The following is a 23,188-nucleotide window of genomic DNA, read 5'->3' as shown; positions in this document are numbered from 1 at the left end:
TGGTCGTGTTATGTCGGCTGCGGCTCAGCGGAAGCGAGACAAGTATGGGGCGCGTTGCAGGGCTATTGGCTATGGTTTTCTTCCTTTCTCCTTTTCTTCATTGGGGGAATTAGAGAAGGATGCCGTTGCGTTGCTGAAGCGGGTTCAGGCGTTCGCTAGGACTCAGGATATTGGAGCTCGTGCGGCTGCTCACATCTTTAACAGGATTGGGTTCGCTATAGCTAGAGGGGTGGGGGCCCAGATTGTATCTCGGCTCCCCACTAATTTCTTGTAAATCTTTTGACTTTGTAGGTTTTTGTTATTTAATAATAATAATAATAATAATAATAATAATAATAATAATAATAAATAAATAAATAAATAAATCGTAGTAACTAGGAATTGGGGAAGAATTTGTTCTCTTTACTTTATTTAAAGTGCTTTGATAATAATTTTTTTGGAAAAAATGGTAAAAATAATCTCAACTTTTGTCCGTTCGCTCAAAATAATCCCAACTTTGGATTATTTTTAAAAAATATGAACTTTGAGGTCATTTGCTTAAAATGGTCACAATTGACCGGTAACCTGTTAAAGAGGTAATATTTTTTTTTTGGTTTAAGTGACACGTGTCACCACGTGATTGGTTGAAAAATAAAAAATAAAAACTAAATAAAATTAAGAACAAAAAAAGCCCCCAACCCACGACAACCCCCACCACCAGTCACCACCCTAGATTTCCGGCAGCCCCTATCACTGCCTAGCCCAGGTACCCCCCGCCCCTAACTGCCACGCCCAGACCCCCTTCCCTCGCTCCCGCGTTGTCCCTCTCCCTACCCCTTAAAACATCAAACCACCATACCCACACCACGAAACCCCTAAGAAAACCCCCGTCCATCGCAAAAACCCTCCAACTAGCCCTCCCCACCCTCGGAACCCTAGCGACTAGGGGTTTTGAGGGTGAAGGGAGGGCTGGTTGGAGGGTTTTTGCGGTGGGGAGGAGGGATTTCGAAGGGGTTTTGGGGGTGGGGGTTTGGTGGTTTAGGGGTAAGGGGCCAGGAAGGGCAACGACAAAGGGAAGGGGGAGGCACCGGTGCGGGGAGGGGGTTCTGGCTGTGGCGGGGGTGGGGGATGGGAGGGGCTAGGGGGGCTCCGGAAATGGGTTATGGGTGGTGGTGGGGAGAGTGGGTCGTGGATGGGGGGGGACTGGTTTGGGTTTTATTTTTTATTTTTTACTTTTTCTTAAAAAAAATTTCCAACTAATCACGTGGTAACACTTGTCACCTTAACCTGTTATAGTAGATTGATTACCGATTGGGACCGTTTTGAGCGAATGACCTCTAAAGTTTGGATTATTTAAAAATAATCCAAATTTAGAATTGTTTTGAGGAAAGGGGCCAAAGTTGGGATTATTTTTATCAATTTTCCCTAATTTTTTAATTTATATTCTAGTTTGGTGTGGTCTGGCATGATTTTAATTTTAATTTCTAGTCAGACTTATTATCTTTAATGTGATCTAGGGTTTTTATTTTATTTTTAAATTTTTTTTTAAAATGGCTTAGATTATACGAACTTACGAAGTATATGTAACTAGGAAGTCAGAAAGTATCATTACAGAAGCATTGCCCTCGGTGATCCCTGCACACAAAGGCTATAACAGCAGACAAAGAGTTTGATTGAAAGGGTGCATCAACCTTTATGACCTTCAAATTATCAGGGTTTAGGTATGGGAGTTGTTTGTTTTTTGTATGAAAGGGGATAGAAGAGTGAATTAGCGGATATAGGGGTACACAGAGGTACAACTGTAACCCCATTCCGCAAAAAAAAATAAAATAAAAAAAAATAAAAAAAAAATGATAACGAAAGAGACGGCCTGTATTAATAATAGATGGTCTCTTAGGTACAATTATGTAGTTAGCCAAAGCAACTAATCAACCCGCCTTTTTTGTGTTAAATTCAAAGAGACACTTATTTAAAAAACTGGTCTCTTACGTGTTTTTTAAAAAAAATTCAGTTAGAATTAGTACTTTTCGATCAAAGAGACCTTCTGTCTGAATAACTGATCTCTTAAATACTTTATTTTTTTACCCACAAACATATTTAGTTACTCATATATATGCCTTGTTGTCGTAGGATGGGTGTATTTATTGTACACGTAAATACTAATACAATAGTCAATAGTGAAATGGATTAATAACTCAAAATTTAGTTATGAAAAAATTATTATACTCCACATATTATTTTGTAATTTTTTTTTAATCAAACATAATTTCGTACCCTATTCCCCTAATTCTGGATGGCTAGATCCGCCACATTATTAGAAGTAGAATTTTCCTCAATGATCCACATGCATGCATGGTCTGAGGAGAGATTGTTATATACACCCGGGTGCACGGTGCACCCATGGGTATTTGTTTGCTCATTTAATGATAAAATGAGCAATAATCATCGAAATGAGCAAACAATACCCTTGGGTGCACCATGCACCCGGGTTTATATAACAATTTCTAATCTGTTTCCACCCTGTTTCAAGGTTGGTGTTTTCTTGTTCAAAGACCCAGGGCATTAATTGCTTCTAATCTAAATTCTCCAAGCTAAGGTATCATGGGAAATCATCGGTTCTAAGGTTTCTACAATGTGAGCACAATGGAAGAATTGGAGATGTTATGGCTTATCTAGAAGCAAGTATCTGGCCGTGGCATTCGAAGTTATGGTGTTTGGTATTTTTCCCAAATTTCACTGGCCCTATTACAATCTCTTAGGACACGAAGATCGAGCAATTTCCTTAGTCCCAGAACAGAAGAGGCAGGACAGAGTCTGATCTAGCTTTGTCTGAATATTTCTGTAATAATATGATTTAGTCTAACTATATCAAGAATACGTAATAAATAATAAAAATAAGCTTAGGTAAAAAGAACATAACAAAGCCTAAGAATTGAAGGAGAATAGCAATAACAATTAACATTATCCATGAGAAATTGAAAAAAGGATTTTGAATTATAATAATATTAAGCTAAACATGCAAGCTTTCAAATATAGATTGTAATCCAAATATAAGATTAACTTACTACCACATGTAGAGCAGTCAATTCGAGTAAACAGGTCGGGTTTGGGTCGGGTCATTTCAGCTTACGGTCGTAATCTATACGGGTCGGGTTCGGATTGGGTCATGCTTGAGTCGGGTAACGTCGGGTCATACATCTTATGGGTTTGGGTCGGGTTTGGCTCGGGTTTATGTCGGGTTACATTCGGGTCGGGTGAATAATAGGTCGGGTTTGATTCGGGTTAAAACGGGTTAGAGTCATTCTCGGGTTCAAGTCAGGTTCGGTTCAAGTCAATAATTTGCGGGTTATAATCAGGTTGGGTCATTCTCAGGTTTGAGTCGGGTTCGGTTCAAGTCAATAGTTTGCGGGTTATAATCAGGTCGGGTCATTTCCAAGTCAGATCATTCTCGAGTTCAAGTCGGGTTCGGTTCAAGTCAGTTATTTGCTGGTTACAATCAGGTAGGGTCATTTACAAGTCGGGTCATGTTCGGGTTCAAGTCGGGGTTGGTTCAAGTTAAAAAATTGCAGGTTATAATCAAATCGGATCATTTCCAAGTCAAGTCATGTTCGGGTTCGGGTCTCAAATATTGGGTTAATTTGGGTATCGGCTTGATTTCAGGTCAGGTCATATCAGGTTCGGGTACATTTTTTGGGTCGGTTTGTTAATAGTTCATGTAATGACATTCACGTTTAATCATTATCAATTACTTCATTTATTGTAAGAGAAATAATTTCAGATAAGTTTAAATTCGAGGTAATAAGCTCTAATAAGTTTAGATAAGATCTACATAATAAGTTCATATTAATTCCAAAAAGATAGGTTTAGTTTAGATTTTTAGAAGATAAGTTCAAACCCTATTCTAATCTATTCACATTGATTCCACTCATATTAGGGATAACAATTTCAGATAAGTTCATATTCGAGATGACATGTTTAGATTAAATACAATAAGTTCATATAAATTCGGATAAAATAGGTTTAGTTTAAATAAGTTAAAATACAATAATTTTTTTTTTCTAAACTTATTTTATTTGAAATTATCTAAACTTGTTTATTTTTTATAAGTTCATGTCCGAGTTCACTTTTTTTTTAATGATATTTATTTAAACATTTAAATGGCATTATTCAAAACATTTAAATAAGATTAAATAGGTAAATTAATAATAAAATTAGAAAATAAAAGACCAATAAAAGTCTTTTAACAGCTCTAGTTCGGGTCACCACTTTCTCGAGTCCAGACAAGTCAAGTCATGATCGGGTACAGGTAAATTATTTGGGTTAGATTATCATCGGGTCATTGTCATATACTCATGCTCGCATTCAATCATTATCACGTTCAATTCAATCATTATCCGAAATTATTAATTTTTTTAACTTTTATATACATATATATATATATATAAGATAAAACAAACAAACCTTAGGTCAAATAGTATTTTTAAACCGTAATTGACTACATTAATGCACATGCACCTACAAAGTAGTAGTATTTGTAAACCATAATTGCTTAATTGAAATATAGAATGAACTTGCACCTAAAAAGTAGTAGTATTCGTAAATTGTAATTACTAAATTTAAATAAAGAATAAACATGCATCCAAAAAGTAGGGGTATTCATAAATTTTTATAGGTTTTTTTGAGACATATAAATTGTAATACATTTGATAATAGAGAATTTTATTGAAAATATTTGAATAAGCTTAAATAGAAAAATAACTCATAGAATTAGGGAAAAAAAAAGATATGACGTAATCCTAGATTGCTAGTTAATTTCGGGTCAATAACAAGTCGGATTGATTTCGGGTCGGGTTAGTGAAAGATCGGGTTGATTTTCGGGTCGGGTTAGTAATAGGTCGGGGGTTAAATTCAGGTCGGGTAAGTAATAGGTCGGGTTAAATTCGGGTCGGGTTAAATTCGGTTTTGACAGGTTAAAACGGGTTTGGGTCAATTTCGATTCAGGTCGGGTTCGATTCAAGTCAATATTTTACGGGTTATATTCGGGTCGGGTCATCTCCAGGTCGGTTCATGTTCGAGTTCGGGTCTCAAATACTCGGGTTAAATCGGGTCTATGGTTGGTTTCAGGTCGGGTCATATCGGGTTCGGGTCATCATTTTTCCGGATTTAAACGGGTCGGTTAATAATTGGATTCAGATCAGTATTTCAGGTCGGGTCAGCTTTTGACAGCTCTAACCACATGCATTGATTGGACACTTTAGCGACATCTTATTGAGTTAACTATGAGTTCTACCATTGTTGTTACATTATCTTGTACTTGTAATAATTTTTTTTAAAAAAAAAATTACAAGTCATACTTATAAATTATTTGAAACTGCTCTGTTTAAAAAAAAAAAATTGGATCTTTTACCAAAATGGTTAATTTTACAAAAGTATTTACTAAAAAGGATAATTTTAAATTTTAATTCCAAAACTAGCTAAATTATTTAGGAAGGAAATAATTTATTTCTTATTTTCTTTTGAATAGGTTTGGTTCACTTTATGGGTTTTTTTAAAAAAATTATTATTTTATATTAAAAAATTTATTTATTTTGTTTTTTTTTGTTTTGGAAAATTCTAATGCCATAGTTTAAAGTATCCCATTAATTTGAAAAATAACATTCAACATAATGTATTTGCAACAATTCTCAGTTTTGTAAAAAAGCTACACAAAATAATAAAATCACTCAAAAAATTGTTCTAAACTTTTAATTAACCAAAAAAAAAAAACAAATACAACTCTTTTTTTAGCACATAAAGACATAAATATATGTAAGTTTGATTTATTATACACATCAAACTCAAAAATATTCAAATTAGCCGACATATACAAAGAGTATACAATTAACAGACATGAAAAAGATGAAAAATTCCTTAAAATCCCTTATCGTCGTATAAATTTGCGGTAGTGTTGATAGAACCATACTACTTGAAATTCCAAATTTTTGTGATACGTTGTAGATGAAAATTTGGTTTTTTTTTAATCGAAATTATGGTTTCTGCGACGGTTTACATACTTCGTATATTTGTATATGACTTAAATTTTCCAACTTAAAAAAAAAAATTCTAAAATTAAAAATAAATGTAAAACCAAAAAAAAATAAATCAATAAAGTGAAGCAAACTGGTTTAAAAGAAAATAAGAAATAGATAATTTCCTTCCAAGTCAATAATTTAACTAGTTTTGGAATTAAATTTTATAATGAGCCATTTTGGTAAATACTTTTGTCAAATTAGCCGTTTTGGTAAAATATCCTTTTTTTTATCTAATTTTTTCACAAAGATTTTTTTTTATTTTTTATTTTTGAATAAAGATTGATTCATAAATAAAAAGTCATACGACATCTACAAAGAGATTTAAATTCAATAAATACGTGACAATTTAATCAAATAAAAGCTTCCTTTCAGCAAAGTTACGATCTTTGTTGCAAATCGTACATTATTCATACCCTCTTTTATATTGTTGTGCTTTAAAGCCTTTTTCAAAGAGGGGTCTATCGATCTGTTGTAGTTGTGAAGAAAATTTTCGTCTGATTTATCTGATTGTAATCGAAGGATTAACCTCTTTTTCGATCCCGCACAAATCTTTACCCACGAAACAACTTGAACCATACTAAACTCAAAAAACAAAAACAAAAACAAAAACAAAATTAGAACAAAACCCATTATAGGGACAGTTTTTTACACTCAAATCCACTATAGGGGTACTTACTACCTTCAAAGAGTGTAAACTTATTGAACCTCAATAACAAAAACATAAAGATTGAAGTTATATGATCATGTAAATTATTTATCGCCAAATTAAATGGAGTCCTATTCAGACAATTTTTCATGCTTGTCTTTACTTACTTTTCCCCTTAATAACAATAATTATCAATGTAGTAATTATGTTAAAGAAGATTAATCATATATTGTCCCTAGTTACAGTTAAAGGGAATTTGATCTGCAGTAACGTAGTAATAATATGAACAAAAAGTAAAAGTTTAATTTATTAATTAAAAGTGGAGATTGATTTTAGGGTACTATCAAAATCTTTTTGTTACATTACCGAAAGTACCTTTTCATCATTAGGGATATCAGAAAGGAAAATTAGTTGTTGTGGTTCAACTTTTTGCTTCCCCCACCCACAGTCATATTTTAGCTTAATTTGGTATGTATTTACTCACACTTTGAAGGACAAATTAATGCTAAAACATAAATACCACTTTATTAGTTTCATAATGTTATTAACATATTTTGTTTATCCCTTAATGTTATTAATTAACATATTTTGTTTATCCCATAGTTCCAAAATATCATTAGCATATGGAGTACGAGTATTTACTTTAGTTCATTCTTGACAAGTCGTTTTATTAACTTATCCACTAACCTCACAATATGTACATACTATTCTATGATTTCTATCACTTTTTCTTACGTTATCTATCTATTTTTCCTACATTATCACTACTCACATTTTTACATTTTCATTCTTACTTTATCCACTTTTTTCTACATACCTTTAGTACTTTCTCTCCTCTTTGTCGCATTTCTTGTACAAAGTAAATGTTAAGAATATTGTGAAATAAAGGTGGTAAATGGTTAGAAATCAACTAACTAATGAGTAATTATTACTGCCATGTTACTTTAAAAAACAAAAAAATAAAAAATAAAATATATTAAGGCTAGAGTCACAAAAGGATCGTAAAATGTGAAGTTTTTTTTAACAAAGAAAATATTGATTTGATACAAATGAAAGTTCAATTGTAAAACTTTGATTTAAGTTTAGCTGTTAAGGTCAAAGGCATAAAGCTTATCATGCTTTTTCCCTAGCACTTGATGCAAGCAATGCATGCAACCATTTTATAAAATTTATAGCTAGTTATTCAATAAAAATGTTACCTAAGCTACAACATTTCTAACCTTAAAAAATGTAAAAATGTATATACTTTCTCCATGTTTAAATAACTTAAACGTTTCCTTATACACGTATGTCAATGTACCACTTTGATTAATAATATCTTTAATTATTAATTAGTTAAATTTAACAATTGAATATATTACGAGTAATAAATTATTCATTGAGACGATTCTAACAAGTACCCACAAGACTATATTTATTCTTATGTATTGATCACAAACATTAGTCAAAGTGAATTAGATGAATAGTGCAAAAAGTTAAAACGTTTCATTTATTTAAACACGGAGGGAGTACAAGTATCTCATTGTATATAGACTATACAACATTTTCATGAACTTTGTGCAATGATAGTTTAAATTATTCAAGAACATATGAGATTAATTATTATATAGTTTCAAGCTTAAATTAATGTACAATAACATAAGATAATCTATATCTATATGTATACCTATACTAGTTTTTGAGATAATTTTCCTTCCTAAATTCTACTTTATATTTTTTTTTTCTCCTTCGCAATCATTATTTTGCTTAGGAACATTATTATACATATATTATAAAATTATAATGATTGACTATTGAGTTACATTTCTCTAAAGACTTTTAACTTATAATTGCCATTAATTTTAAAAACCAAGCACGACCGGATATTATATAGTAAGATAAGACAAGATCTATTCAAATCACCCTTGGTTTAGTAATTGAATTAAGTTTACTAAACAACGAGTCGTATCAAGCCCTAAGTCGGCTTGATTGAAATATCCGATTAACTAGGTAGAGTTGATTTAGGGCATTGGGCTGAGTCGAGTTTAATCAATAACAGATTGAGTATAATTCGCGTTCAGTTTGACTCATGTCTGGTCCATATGTGCTGGTTTAGATCGAATTTGATTTTTTTTATTGTTTGATTTTTGACAAGATCGAATTGGATCTTGGGTTCAATCGAGTTACGAATATTACTAGTCTTACTAGTTAAATAATTGAGTTTTGGGTTGTTAACGGGTCAAAGGTAACCTCATTAGCTATTGGGTCCTCATAGTGGGTGTTGGGAAGACCTGGCAAACGGGTCGTTCAGGTCGGGTCAGTTCAGGTCGAGTCAATCAATATTCGGTCGGGTTTGGGTCGGGTTGGGTCAATTTGGGTTTTGGGGCAGTTTCAGGCCAATGGTTATTCAGGCCAGGTCGGGTTTCTGGTCAACACTTCTGGTCGAGTTCGGGTCGGGTAAATTCAGGTCGAGTCAGTCTTCGGGTTCAATTGTCGGGTCAAGTTCAGGTCGGGTCAATTCGGGCCGGGTCGATTCTGGTCACGTCAGTCTTCGTTTATGTCGATGTAGAAATTTAACTAATAATATATTATAATTATCAATAAGCTAAGTATAACAATTGAATATTAATAAATTATTCATTAGACAATTTTAACAGTACTATACACACAAGATTGTATTATTTCATATGTATAATCACTATCATTGATTAATTGGTAAAAAATTCAAATTAGTTTAAGTAAATTGTGGAAAAAAATTCAATGTAACACTTTAAAAAAGAAGAGTAATAGTAATAATAACAATAACAAGTGTTCCTAATCAAGTGGAACTCTTTATGAATTACAACTTTACAAGTACTAAATTACACGCACATTCCAAAAGTACTATACACACAAGACTGTATTGTTTAGGTTATTTTCGATGAGAGATTATTCGGGTAAAGTAATTAAGCCCTATATCAGTTAGGTAATTTTGAGTATAAGAAAATTTTGGATCGGGTCATTTCGGGTATAGTTTGGGTCGCTTTGGGTTTCAAGTCTGTTCGGGTCAAACAATTCGGGTTAAGATCGGGTCGGATCACTTCAGGTTGCTTCGGGTTTCGGGTCAACTTCAGGTCGGGTCAATTTGGGTATCGGGTCAACTCCACTTCGGATCAGATATGAGTCGGGTCGGGTCAGTTTCGTGTTCGGATCAATTTCGATCGAGTCACGGAACGGGTCATTCGGATCGGGTTAGGATTGCCAAACCTACTGTTGGGTAAATTTTGCACGACAAAAAGAACGTTGAGTTAATATTGGATAATTTCAGATCAAATAATTGTCACTTGCAAGTCAATTTCTTGAGTTAAATTTTCATTTGGTGCACAATTGACATTATACCAATGGAAGGATTTTTTCAGGCCCTATAAGAAAGACTAGTATATCTGAGTTGGATTATCGTAAGTTCCTCTAGTTAGGCCTGAAAAACGGGGATGTACCATTTGTGGGCCGAGACGATACTGTAGACTTTTAGGCTTTCTATATGGAAAGTTGGAAACTCAAAGCGACAATGTCCTGCAAATTTGATACAGGTGATCTCAAAAAGCTTATGAGGTACACAATTTCTCAATTAAGGGGATTATTTCATTAAATTATTATATGATGGATTAAAGTTATTCTAAAAGTATATAAAATTATTCTTATATACTATAAAAGTTATCATATTTTTAACATAAATTTTAAGAAAAATACACTTTAATAATCCTAACTATTGATAGATTTACTTTTAATAATCCTAACTAAAGTTTATTATCTGATAATCCCAGCTATGCTAACACTTTACATGTAGTAGTCCCAATGACCGATAATTTGTTGAAAGGGTAATTTTTTTTTTTGGTTTTTAAAAGCCACGTGTCAGCCTGTGATTTGCTCCAATTTTTGTAAATTTTTTTTTTTTAAAAAAATTAAAAAAAAAAAAAAACCAAAACAAAACTAATCCCAACCACCCCCAAAAACAATAAATTTTTTAAAAAAACTAATCCCAGATTCCTAGCGCTCCCCCCTTCCCCCACCCCTAACCCCACCGTGAAACCCTAGCCCACCCTAACCTGCCAAAAACCGGCCAACCTCCTCCCTTAACCCCCGAAAACGGCCGGCCGGCCTCCCTGCCACCCTTGAGACCACTGTAACCCTTGCCCCATCCCCTAACCCCCGTAACCCTTCCCTTCCACTCGAAAACCCATTCGAAGAACCCTCTCCGACCGCCCGAAAACACCTAATGGATGACGGATTTTATGCCTAAGATTCCCTGTAAACAACTCTACGACTACGAGAAGAACCAACGCTTCCGACGGCGGCTCTAACGACAGAGAATTTAAGCTTCAAACATCGTCTTCGGCCACCAATTGTGGTCGGAAAAAGCAACTCTCGACAAAGAGGGTGGTTTTGGGTTGAATGGGGAGTTGCACTTAGGAGAGAGAAAGGGTGGAGGAAGGAGAAGGTGTGGACGCCATTAATGGAGCTTGAATTGGGATTTGACTTTTTTTTTTTTTGGGTTTAATTGAACATTTGATGATGAGTGAAGAAGAGGTGCTACTGCGTGTCGGTCGGCTTGAGGGGGGGGGGGGGGGTGTGGCTGGCATGGAGAAGGGTGGTTTTTTTTTTTTTTTTTTGTTTTTAAATTTATTTTATTTCAATTTTTTATAATTTTTTTTGAACCAATCACATGGTAATACGTGTCTTGGTAATCTATAATAACAGGTTGTTGACCACTTGTTGAATGATTGGGACTACTACAGGCAAAGTTATAGCATAATTGGGATTATTAGATAATTAACCTTATTTGGGATTATTAAAAGTAAATCGTCAGTCGTTAGGATTATTAAAGTGTATTTTTCCTAAATTTTATCCTTAAAAAATATTTAAAATGTATTTAGATTAATCATATTAGCCTTTATAGTATGTATCCATTAAAAATTACACATTAAAATACAAATTAAAGTTACCTTTAAAGGGATTAAAATTAAAATTGTTAAAGTTCTACAATAAAATTAACATAAACCCGCTTTATACAAGACTAATTATATGAGGTAACTTGATGGTCAAAGTTTAACTTACCTCACCTAAATTAGGTCAAACACAAAATGCGTGCTTAAATAAATGTTAGTTTTATGCAATAAAAATCGAAATGCATTTGGCCGCCACAATACTAAAATAAATTTATAAAACATGATTTTAACGCCATATTAACTATTAAGCATCTAAATTCCAAATCAATATGATGTTGAGAAAATAAAATTCTCAAATTAAGCTTGAGTTCTAAAGAATTACTATAACAACAAATTTATTTTATTTTTTTTGAGGGAACATTTTTTTTTTTCTCACAAGAATCAAAAAATATATACGAAGTATGTTGCTTTGTGATTAAAAAAAAACCCAATACAATTGATTGATCAAATATATAACTAAATTTCAAAATGAAAATGTTTTTCTTCAAACAAATATAGTTTGAGCCTAGCTTTCACCGATACGGAAATAGAAATGGGGTTGGGGAAACGAAAAAAAATTCACATTATTGGAAACAGGTACATATATAGAAAAATAATAAAATAAATAATAAGAAGAATTTAATTAGAATATATATTTACGATTATTCAAAAAAAAAATATATATATATTTACGACTCTATACTAAAGTAAAACTTTTTTTCCCTCCTAAAATCCTGTTTATAATGTCTTTAAATGTTTATTTAATGTCTTTTCTTTCCACTTTTAGTTATAAGGGCTGCATATAGCTTTTTCCCCTTTTTTTTGTTACCTTCACAATAATTTAGGGAGAAAGTTAGGCCTTGTTTAGTTCAACTTATTTTAACTTATTTAAGAAAGATAAGTTCAGATCAGATTAAAAAAATAAATTCAGATAAAAAAATAAGTTCAGATCAGATCATCGTTTGATGTGCCTTTTTTTTATTGCTAAATATCTTTAATTAAATAATGAAAAAATTATAAAAATTTCATATTAATAAAATACACATTAATACGAATCTAGCAAAACCCCACTTGATATATTTCTTCTTTATAGATTATCGTACACATAAGATCAACGTTTGGTCAAATCAGACAATCAAATCAGATCAGATCACACCAGATCTGATCAGATCAGATAAGCAAAAATAAGGTGAATCAAACAAGCCATTATTGATGGCATATTACACAATTCAGTGATGATAATTATACAACAAATGAAATTGAATTTAAGATTTTTTTTTGTTTGATTACGTTTACAATAAGGCACACTTTATTTTCTTAACCTTATTTCACGTTTAACAAGTTCAGATAAGTTCAGAATAGTTTAATTCAAGAAAAATAAATTCTGATAAAGTTACCTAAGTTCAAATTACAGGTAAATAAGATTTAATAATGTCTAATAAGATCAGGTAAGTAAACATCTTGTGAATAGTATAGAACACACCCTAAATATAGGCAGAGAGATGATTTCATATAAAGTATATCGGTTTGGTGATGATATTTATCCAACAAGTAAATTAAAATTAATAGATTTTTTTTCCTAATTCGGAAAATTATGTAGTTATTTAGATTTATGTTTATTTTTTATATTAATTTATGTCTACTTTTTTGGGGGGATGATGAACCCGAAAATAATTTAACATAAAGAAAAAATTAGAAGTAGGGATCTGCTTGTTGAATTTTTAATCTTTTATTCCACTGTTGTATCAATAAGTCTTGTGTAAGGCAGACTTACATTAATTTTATTATAAGTCGATCAATCTAAGGGTAACTTTACTAATTTTTATAGTACCTTTAACCTAAGGGTAACTTTTAATTTGTATGAGTTTGATTGTATTTTAATGTGTAATTTATAATGAATACATGCTTTGAAAGCTAATATGATAAATCTAATACATTATAAATATTTTTTAAGGGTAAAATTTTTGTTATAAAAATGGTAACTTTTATAGTATATAAGGGTAACTTTAAATATTTTTAGGCTAAATTTAACCCGTTTTACAATAACTTAATAAAAGTCTGTCTTTTTTAAAAATTTGTACTGTTGTATATACATATATACTAATTCTATACTAGCCAAAACTATTAATATTCGATTTATAAACATTATTTTAGTAAGTTTCAAAACAAAGGGTATTAAGTTATTCTTAGCGTGCTTGAATTTTTTTTTTTTGGAAATAAAAGATCGTAAAAGATACTTTCTTCGTTTTATTTTTTACTTGAATCTCTTTGACTTTTAAACTATTAATCGCCCCTTCTTTGACCATCTTTTGTGAATTATAGGTAAGAAAAAACATGTGCATGTAAGATATTGTTAGAATTGTCTCAAAAGTAGTATCATAATATATAACTTTTATAATTTTTACTTATGCAAAATTAAAGTTTTTGATGGTTAAAGTCTACATTGACAAGCGTGGTAAATGAAATAGGTCAAGTAATAAAGAACAGAGGAAATAATATATAAGAGTAATATTTTGTTTAAAAATATTATTCTTAGTATTTGTATCATAAATGTAGATTGTGAAAATTTGTGCAATAAATCTCTAAGTTTTGCACAGCAAACAAATTTCAATAATACAATAATTTTCAAAATGCTTGTACGATGTGCTAAGTTAAAACATCGAGCTTTGCAAGAATATTATCTAGTACCTATACTAAAGCGGAGTTTTTTGGAGGGAATTTTCCCTCATAAATTCTACATTTTTATTGAGTGTAGAATTATTAAATTTTGCTAGGAACTTCATTATTTATTTGTTTATTTATTATTATCACTATTGATTTACATTTTCCTAGAAACTTCTGTATTTCAATTGCAATTTTATTTTTCAATTACTATAATTTCAATAATCGAGTATGACTCGGTAATTATCTAGTAAAATACTAAATCGCAAGAAATAAACCTATTAGATACATCGTATTTAAGTCTAAAAAGCTTATGATCAAGATAAGAGTAATAAAAACTAATTGGTCCTAGTAGTTTCATTTAAACAAAACTCGGATTTCAGTTTTGGTTCATCAAGAGAAAGCTCTGAAAATTCTCAAAAATCCCTGATCTTCTAAATTATCAAGTTGATCACCACCTACATCCCACATTCTTGTTTTCTTATCCTTTGTATTCCTTTTTATTTCTTGATAGATGACGAAGATTGTTATGAATTTAAACAAGATCCTTGGCTCCTTGTGGAGTTTACCCATTTCTTCTGAGTGAGTGAATAAAATTGAATGTAGTCATATTGCATTCATAACATGCTAATGATGAGTTAGGTCGTCCAAGAACTCTTAAAGCCAATACTTTGTAGAAAGGAGTGATTGAACCAAAGCTAGCCCACTAGAGTTGAGGATCCATGGTGTTTCTACAACATAAGTTTTCTCTAGCCTTACATGCTCCCGACTTGAAAGAAAACATTCCAAATTCTTTCATAGCTTGTTGAAAAACTGGAGCGTCCGGGAAAAAGCTTTATGAAACACTTAATTCTTTCATCAAATATTTCTTCATCTCTATAAGGTGATACTCTAGAAGAATCCTCATGAAGTCACCCATCACTTTAAAACCTTGAAAATTAAAATATTTCATAATGGTATGAATGCAAAATATGTTATAGGACCAATTCAGCTAAAAGTTTAACATAGTATCGGAGCCAACGTGACAAGAAGGCCACGAGTTCAAATCTCATCCACCCCGTTTTCCAACTGGAATATTAAGCATTGGGTATGAAAAAGCCCAAACTGCATCCTCATTCTACACTTCAAGCTAAGCCCAATGAGTTGTCATGTAAGGGGGCGTGATAAAGTATCTAAGTTCAACCATTAGCTTACACTTTTAGTTAGGGGTGTACACCGGTCCAAAACCGGACCGGACCTGGACCGGACCTGTTTGGACCGGGGACCTGAATTGGGTAAATTTGAGGACCGGGGACCGGACCTGATTTAACAGGTCCGGTTCCGGGTCAGACCTGAAACATCAGGTCCGGTCCGGGTTTGGACCTGAATGGACCTGTTTTGTGGTTTTTTCGTTTTTTTTATAAATAACCTGTTGGACCTGCATATGGACTTGTTTTGTGATTTTTAGACCTGTTGCATAATTTAATAATTACATACAAACCAAAATTATCAATCACAAAACTACATAACGTCTCTAAAGTTCCAATTTTCAAACACCAAAAATACAAATGAGTCCACCGAAAATACAAATGAGTCCACGAAAACTCATAACATTACATAAAGTCTCTTAAGATTCACCCGGAAATGATCCAAACTTGCCAAGAAGTGAGGAAATGGATCCACCCGGAACCAATTCCAATAAGATATTTAAAGCCTCCTCCTCTCTTGCAGTCCCCAAATATCTCTAGCATGGAAATTAAGCTCAGAATCCAGCAATATCGGATCGTATTTTGGTACATGAAAAGATAAAATACTTGCAACTATATTTGTGTGTGATAGATTCCTAAGCAGCTTCACTTCCTCTTCCAGCTCCCTTATGTGAGCCTACTCTCATTTCGAAACAAAAATAAATCAAACAATCAACTTATAGGAGCAGAATGTAGATAATCTTGTATCTTTAAAGCAGGTAACAATAAGAATCAAACTAATAAATCAAAATTAATGATCCAAAAACACGGCAAATTCACACAATTAACCATCCAAGACAGGAAAAATTGTGAATTGCATGCTCAAACAAGTCTCAATTGAATAATTCCATTTCAAATTCAACTAAAATTAATAGATCAAGACAAACCAATCCCTAATTTCAAATTCATCACAAAACCCTGAATTGATTCCCTAACCTGAGTTTTCTCTCTAGAAGCACCACCAGAAGCAATCGAAACCTGCAAATTAAAACCCAATTCACAAAATCAAACTTCCACAATTACCCCCAACACAAATTCAAGTTCATAAATTCAAAAACAATAAACCCTAATCATCAAACCTGCTTAACAGCCAAAATTAAACATATATAAATAAAATTAAACATAAGAGCTTACCCACATAAATAAAATTAAACATATTCGAATACGTATATAAATTCGAATATATATTCTGAACATAAATAAAATTCGGCCAAAATGAACAAAAATTCGACCCACATAAATTAAATTAAACATATATAAATTTAAGCATACTTCCAAAAATTAAACATATATAACTTCGAATTATGTATATCTTATTCGAATTAAACATATATAAATTCGAATTATGTATATCTTTTACGAATTAAACATATATAAATTCGAATTATGTATATAAATAAAATTAAACATAATAAATTCGAATTATGTATATAAATTAAACAAGAACACTGAACATGAACACCAATACACCATAATTCGGAATTTCAAACAAGAACAAAAGAACAAAAGAATAATTAAAGAATAAAGAATAAAACTTACCGGAGATTTGCGGTGGCTGATGTAGCAAGCCTTGGGTGGGCGTCGCCTGAGAGTGAGGAAGCAAGGGAGATGTCGCAGTGCAGAGGCAGAGGCGAGGAGAGAGTGAGAATGAGGGAGGAGGCGCAACGTAGAGGCAGAGCAGGGTGAGCAACGAGTTAGGGTTAGAAAATAAAATAAAAATTGAAGTAGAGCACTGAGCAGCGTTTCTGATTTTTTGAGTTTTTGTGTTTGTTTTTTTTTTTAAAAAAAAAAAAAAACCGGGTTTCAGGTCCGGACCTGAAACCCCCGGTTTTAAACCGGGTCCGGACCGGAACCGGGAACCTTGATTTTCAAGGACCGGGACCGGACCTGAATCAACAAGTCCGGGTCAGGTCCGGTCCGGATCAGGTCGGTTCAGGTCCGGTTTCAGGTCCGGTCCAGTTTTTGTACACCCCTACTTTTAGTTGAATTAGTCCTCTAACAAAACAAATATAATTAATAATAAAATATGAAGATTTAATGTTCTGTTTAGACATTGAGATTTCATTTGAAGTCCTATATTGGAAATTGGAATAAATCAAGTGTTTGGCAATTGGCAGATTAAATAATTTGGATTAAATCCAAGACAAACTAAAACATTGTTGAAAAATAAATTTTCAAATTATCCCCATATACTTTTCATTTTAAATTCTTCGTTTCTTGTCATTCTCACTCCTTTCTCGTTTGTACCTTTCAATTTCTTCTCTCCTCCTTCCGTCCATCTTACTCCTCTTTGTGTCATCCCCATAAATCAAACAGAGCCGCCACTATCGGCAAGATTTCGCCATTAAAAAATCTTAAAACTCCATCATTTGTGTTTTTCGTTAATGTTTGAACTCCTTTATCATTCAACCCTCAACAATTCTCACTTCTCCACCAATAGTTTTACAAATCTATCACTCTCAAACATCGATTGATCTTTGCCTCCGACTACCACCTTCACTTTGCTTTTCCTCAATCACTGGCAGCGGCAGCGGAGGGATTCATCAACGATAGTGGCTAGAATTGGAACCCTGACAATGGGTTAATTAATGATATTTTTAAGTTTAGACATAGTAATATTGTGTCGAACTTTTGGAATTGAAATTATTAGTGTTTGCCAAACAATTAATATGGAATAGAAATGGCAATGGGGCGGGTCGGATGCGGAGGATGATACCTCCATACCTATCCCCGCCTAAAATCTTATATCCATCTCTGCCCCACCACCTATGGCGGGTACAAAACCCACATCCAACCCATTCTGCCGGGTACAAGCTAATATCCATCCCCGCCCAAGCTACCGTTCATTTGAATATTCATACCCACCGCAAACCCATTACCATAATGTCATATTATACCACAATAATACGAAAAATTATTATTTCTAACAAATCTCTTTTTTCATCTAATTGGCGGAATTCATACGACGTTAATGTCATTATATTAATAATTTATTTTTATTATATTATTATAATATCTAGATTCTAGACTCTTCCAAGTTTGTAATTTCCAACTTTACAAAAATTAATATAAGACTGATATAAGATGGGTGATGGTGTGGGGCGGGGGATAGGGTGGGTTTACTCTAAAATCTATACTTGCCCCATCACCCATGACAGGTACACTTTTTGTACTCATCCCCGTGCTATCACCCACCAAACCTCACTCACTCACTGCGGGGATGGACCGGGACTTGACCCACTACCATCCCTAATTTGGAATTCAATTTCAGAATTCCAATTTAATAAATTCAAATTAAAATTGAGTTACCAAACACTATCTAAAGTCATGGATGCAGTAATTAAAACAAGTAAGCTAAATAATGAAGAGGAATGTTGCTTTTAGCCAACGTGACACCAAATATTATAAACTACTTCATAGAAGTAAGATTGTTGATCGTGTGCTAGCTTTCATGAAAATAAGTTACAAGTTTTACCTTTCAATCATAGTATATTAGTATCTCACATCTCATACACTAATTGCAGATTAGGTTTGTTGGTATCAAAAATCCTAATCTTGTCATATATAGGTCCGATGAAGGCATTAATGTAATCCACTTTCTCCCACCATCAGTGGTGATCGGTGAATCTATAGTGGGGCCTAGGTGGCACCGGTCCCACCAAAAACTGATTTTAGGTAAAGATGTAAATTTATAGGTTGAATACAATATTGATGTAAAATATAATATCAAATTTGCTTTGTCATAGAAAATTGTATTTTTATTATATAGGAAAATTTGCTAAAAATAATATGATCTTTCACCGGTCTTATAATAATGGAACCACATTTTGATTATCTCAAAATAACATGACCTTTGACATGTATTTTCCCAAAATGGAATAAAAACCGGTAACCTATTTGTTTCGGTAAAAACAATGGGACCTTCAGCAGGTCCTTCGGATGAGTGGAGATGAAGCCCAATTCGAGTGATGACCGAATTGAGGATTTCCTGCACAGCTAAACAAACGTAAACTGGTCTCGGGGGTTGTGCCGAGGAAGGCCCCTCCGATGCCGAAGTCAGTACGTGTACAAAATGATGAGAGAATAGCTATGCAAGAGTGTTTGTTGCTTGAGGCAATATGAGTGAATGAATGTAAATGTGTATGAGCATGAGCTTTTATACCTTGATCCAATTGAATGGAGTGGGCTTGAGGAGTCAAATGGGCTGCCATTTAACTGGGCTTCGTTGACTTGACTTGGCATATGTAGGAGGGTTGGACCTTTCCTTTGGGCTTTGTTTATTTTTATTTATGGACTGGGCCCAAATATATAAGTTATTTGGACCCCAAACAACTTGCCCCCCAGACTCGATTCGTGAGGACACTACAACATTTTCGATCAAATACAACGCCCCAAAATGAGCTATTGCAACGCCCTATCCAAATGTCGTGGCAATAGATAGCCTATTGCAACGGTATTTTTATTGCCGTTGCAATAGAGTAGGCTATTGCCACGAAGTTAAAACTAATGCTCTTAGAGGTAGAGCAATTGCCACGGCTCTAAAGAACCGTTGCAATAGCCTAGCTATTTTAACAAAAATAAAAGCTATTGCAACGGTGGTATTATATCAAATGAAAATTTTAGCTTAGATAAAGCGTGCATTATTCCCTCTATTTTTTTCACCAAAATTTTGAACAAACACACGTGATGTATGTTTACCCTAATTTTCTCACCCAATCTTCTCACCCATTTTCGTTCTCCACTCATTCTCACAGACTTACAGTAGATTTCTCACCCAATTTCTCCATTTTCTCAATTTCCCCCAATTCTCCATTTTCTCAATTTCCGCCAATTCTCTATTTTCCCCATCATCTCACATTCAACTCTAGAAATTCACAGTACCTATTCTCAGAAAATCACGAAAAAAAATCAGTCAAAAATTCAAAGAGGAAAAAGACGAAGGTGGTGGCTGATAGCGGCAGTCAGGCGGTGGTGGCGGCAGTCAAGCGGTACAGACGGTCCAATTTCATTGTTGCATGTCCCTTCCTTGAGCTGATTGCTCGAAATTCTCTTCAAGGTAAACAACGAATTTTTGTTTTTGATAATTAAATTTGAAGTTTTTGCTTTTGTGTTTGGGAATTTGTATTTGATGCCATGGAAGATGAAGTTTATGCTTTGGTAACTCTTGGAATTAAGCGGCTAATGGGTTTTGTTTAGCAAAATTGAGATTTTTATTTTTTTATTTTTGAAACCTAGAAGTACTGAATATTGTATTTGAGTAGTCTAATGGGGTTTTTTGGGGGAAATTTCATATAAATGGATAAGAAGATATATTGATTTGGGGTGGCTGATTTGTTTCATGGGGTAAGACTTTAGTGATCCAAGTTTCTAACTATTTATTTTTGATAAGTGGTGGCCGAAATTTGTTTTTTCATAATTGCATGTGTATACAACTCAATCTGTTAACCAACTGATAAGTCGTGGGCCAAGTGTAAGATTATTAATTTGATAGAAGGTGAAAGAAGCTAAAAACAGAGTATTAAGAGATTTTATCACTGAAATTAGTGGTGGGCATTGGGAAACTTCAAATAAACGCATAGGGTAACTGGGATTTGAAAGCAACAGAAGCTTTATTCTTGAGTTGAAATTTGGTCCACCATTGTGTTACTAGACCAAGACGAGAATGTCCATGAGGATGAATCAAACTCTTCTTCTTATGTTAAACAAACTGCCCCAATAATTCTCTATTGCTACAAATTAGGGTTTCAACAAAGACAATTGGGTGCAAACGAGGATTAGGGTTTTTCGATATTTTTTTTTTCATTTGGATATGATGTTAGAGTTAGGAATTTTGGAGAAAGTTGAATTTGATTTTGGTTAGTATGGATTGTGTGATGATTGTTGGTGATTTGTGTGAAATTTTTAGGGATTGGAGAAATGGCGTCAAACGAAGGATTCTTAACAGAAGAGCAGAGGGAGAGGATGAAGATAGCTTTGGAGAATTCAGTACCGGCTCCTTCGAATCGCCTAAGGGTTTATCGTCTTCACGGAAATCGACTACATTCCTCTCTGATCACCGTGGGAAAGGTGGAGGTGGTGGTGGTAAGGAGCCTTGTGTGAAACCTCGTCATTCAGGGAAGGTTGTCAGAGTCAAGAAGGGTGAGTAAAATTTTATTCACAATGCTGTTAGTTTAATTTCCATTGATTTCTTCTGGTATTATTCATTGTGATTAATCTGCCAATTTTGTATGTGTTGTATGTTTTAGGTTGATTGGTACACTATTTTGTAGGATAGAGTACTGCTTTAAACAATGAAGATGAAAATCACTCTTTTATGTGTTAATATTAATCCTTTCCCTTATTATCGGACAACTTTGAGTGATTTCAATATATATCTCGAACTTATGTTCACACTTCCTCTGTTCTTATTTTAACCTTTTTTAAACGAAATATTGGAAATTTTACACTATTCACATAAGCAACTTTGACCGTCTTTTCTGATTTATGCCTTAGGAAAATATATTTTTTAGATTTGTCATTACGTGTTCTGCTAATAAACTTCCTCCAATTTGTAATCTGCTGCTCCTTTATCCATTATGCTAACCCCTTATTATATATAGTAACTATGACTTAGCTTATTTAGCACTGAAGATAAACTACAAATTCAATAAACTTTATACATATTATACTACAATATACTTATATAACTCCCAATTATTCTCCAAATATTTGTTAAAACATTAGTGTACCAATTTGAAAATATGAGATATACATGGCCACCACTCTCACTCTCACTCGACACTCTTAACTCGCATTCTCACTCTCAACTACCACTGTAGCCCACCTCAGATAGTCAGTTTCAATTTTCAATTTATTTTCATATTGTGCTAGCTGGTTTGAGGAGCTTGTTGAGTTGTGGTTGGAGTTTGCATTTTTATGTGATTTTTGAGGTTGAGTTTGTATTATTCTTCTTATTTAGCTTAAATAGCTAGAGATTTATTAAAGTTTTTTCTGTTCAGCTTCTGATTAAACATAGAGGCAATAAAGAAGCTTCTGAAATATATAGCAGGAAGTAGCTAGGGAACTCATGGCGAAGGATGATTGTCTTGTTTTGAATGATAAGGTAGCCATACACTTGCTTTTTAGGCTTATTTTAGGCTTGTGAGGTACAAATTCTTTTTTCAATCTTAAGAGCTTAGTAATTAAAAGCATGTTTATATCATTACATGTGAAGTGTGGAATAAATTGCTGAAAGTAACTGACATTCTAAAAATTCTCTCTTAAACCAACATCACCAACTTAAACAAGGACCTTTATGGAATTTTATTACTTAATGCTTCTTATCTCACCATGATTGAATTCTGGATGTTAACCATGATAGATTGTTCTAGGACCATGAATGTACAATGAGTATTCATTGCAAGAGGATGGAAATTACCCTTATGTGGATTAACTTAAAAAGAATCTTCAAATTGTAGATGGTATTCAATAATGAAAAGGATTATCGTTGTAAAAGAGAATCTTTAGTAAAAAGAAGTAGTGCCTACCGAATTCAGCTTCCCAGTGTGGCAGTGTTTAAATGCCTCAACTAAGTATTCATGGTGAAATGTGATTCTTGTGTTCTATATCAGGATAAGAGAGCTCTAAGAGCATTGAAAGGATTGGTAAGACTGCAAGCACTTG

The sequence above is a fragment of the Chenopodium quinoa genome, unplaced genomic scaffold, assembly GCF_001683475.1.
Source record: "Chenopodium quinoa cultivar QQ74 unplaced genomic scaffold, ASM168347v1, whole genome shotgun sequence".
Taxonomy (NCBI): domain Eukaryota; kingdom Viridiplantae; phylum Streptophyta; class Magnoliopsida; order Caryophyllales; family Amaranthaceae; genus Chenopodium; species Chenopodium quinoa.
The sequence above is the reverse complement of the archived record's forward strand: the minus strand, read 5'-3'. Positions refer to the sequence as shown.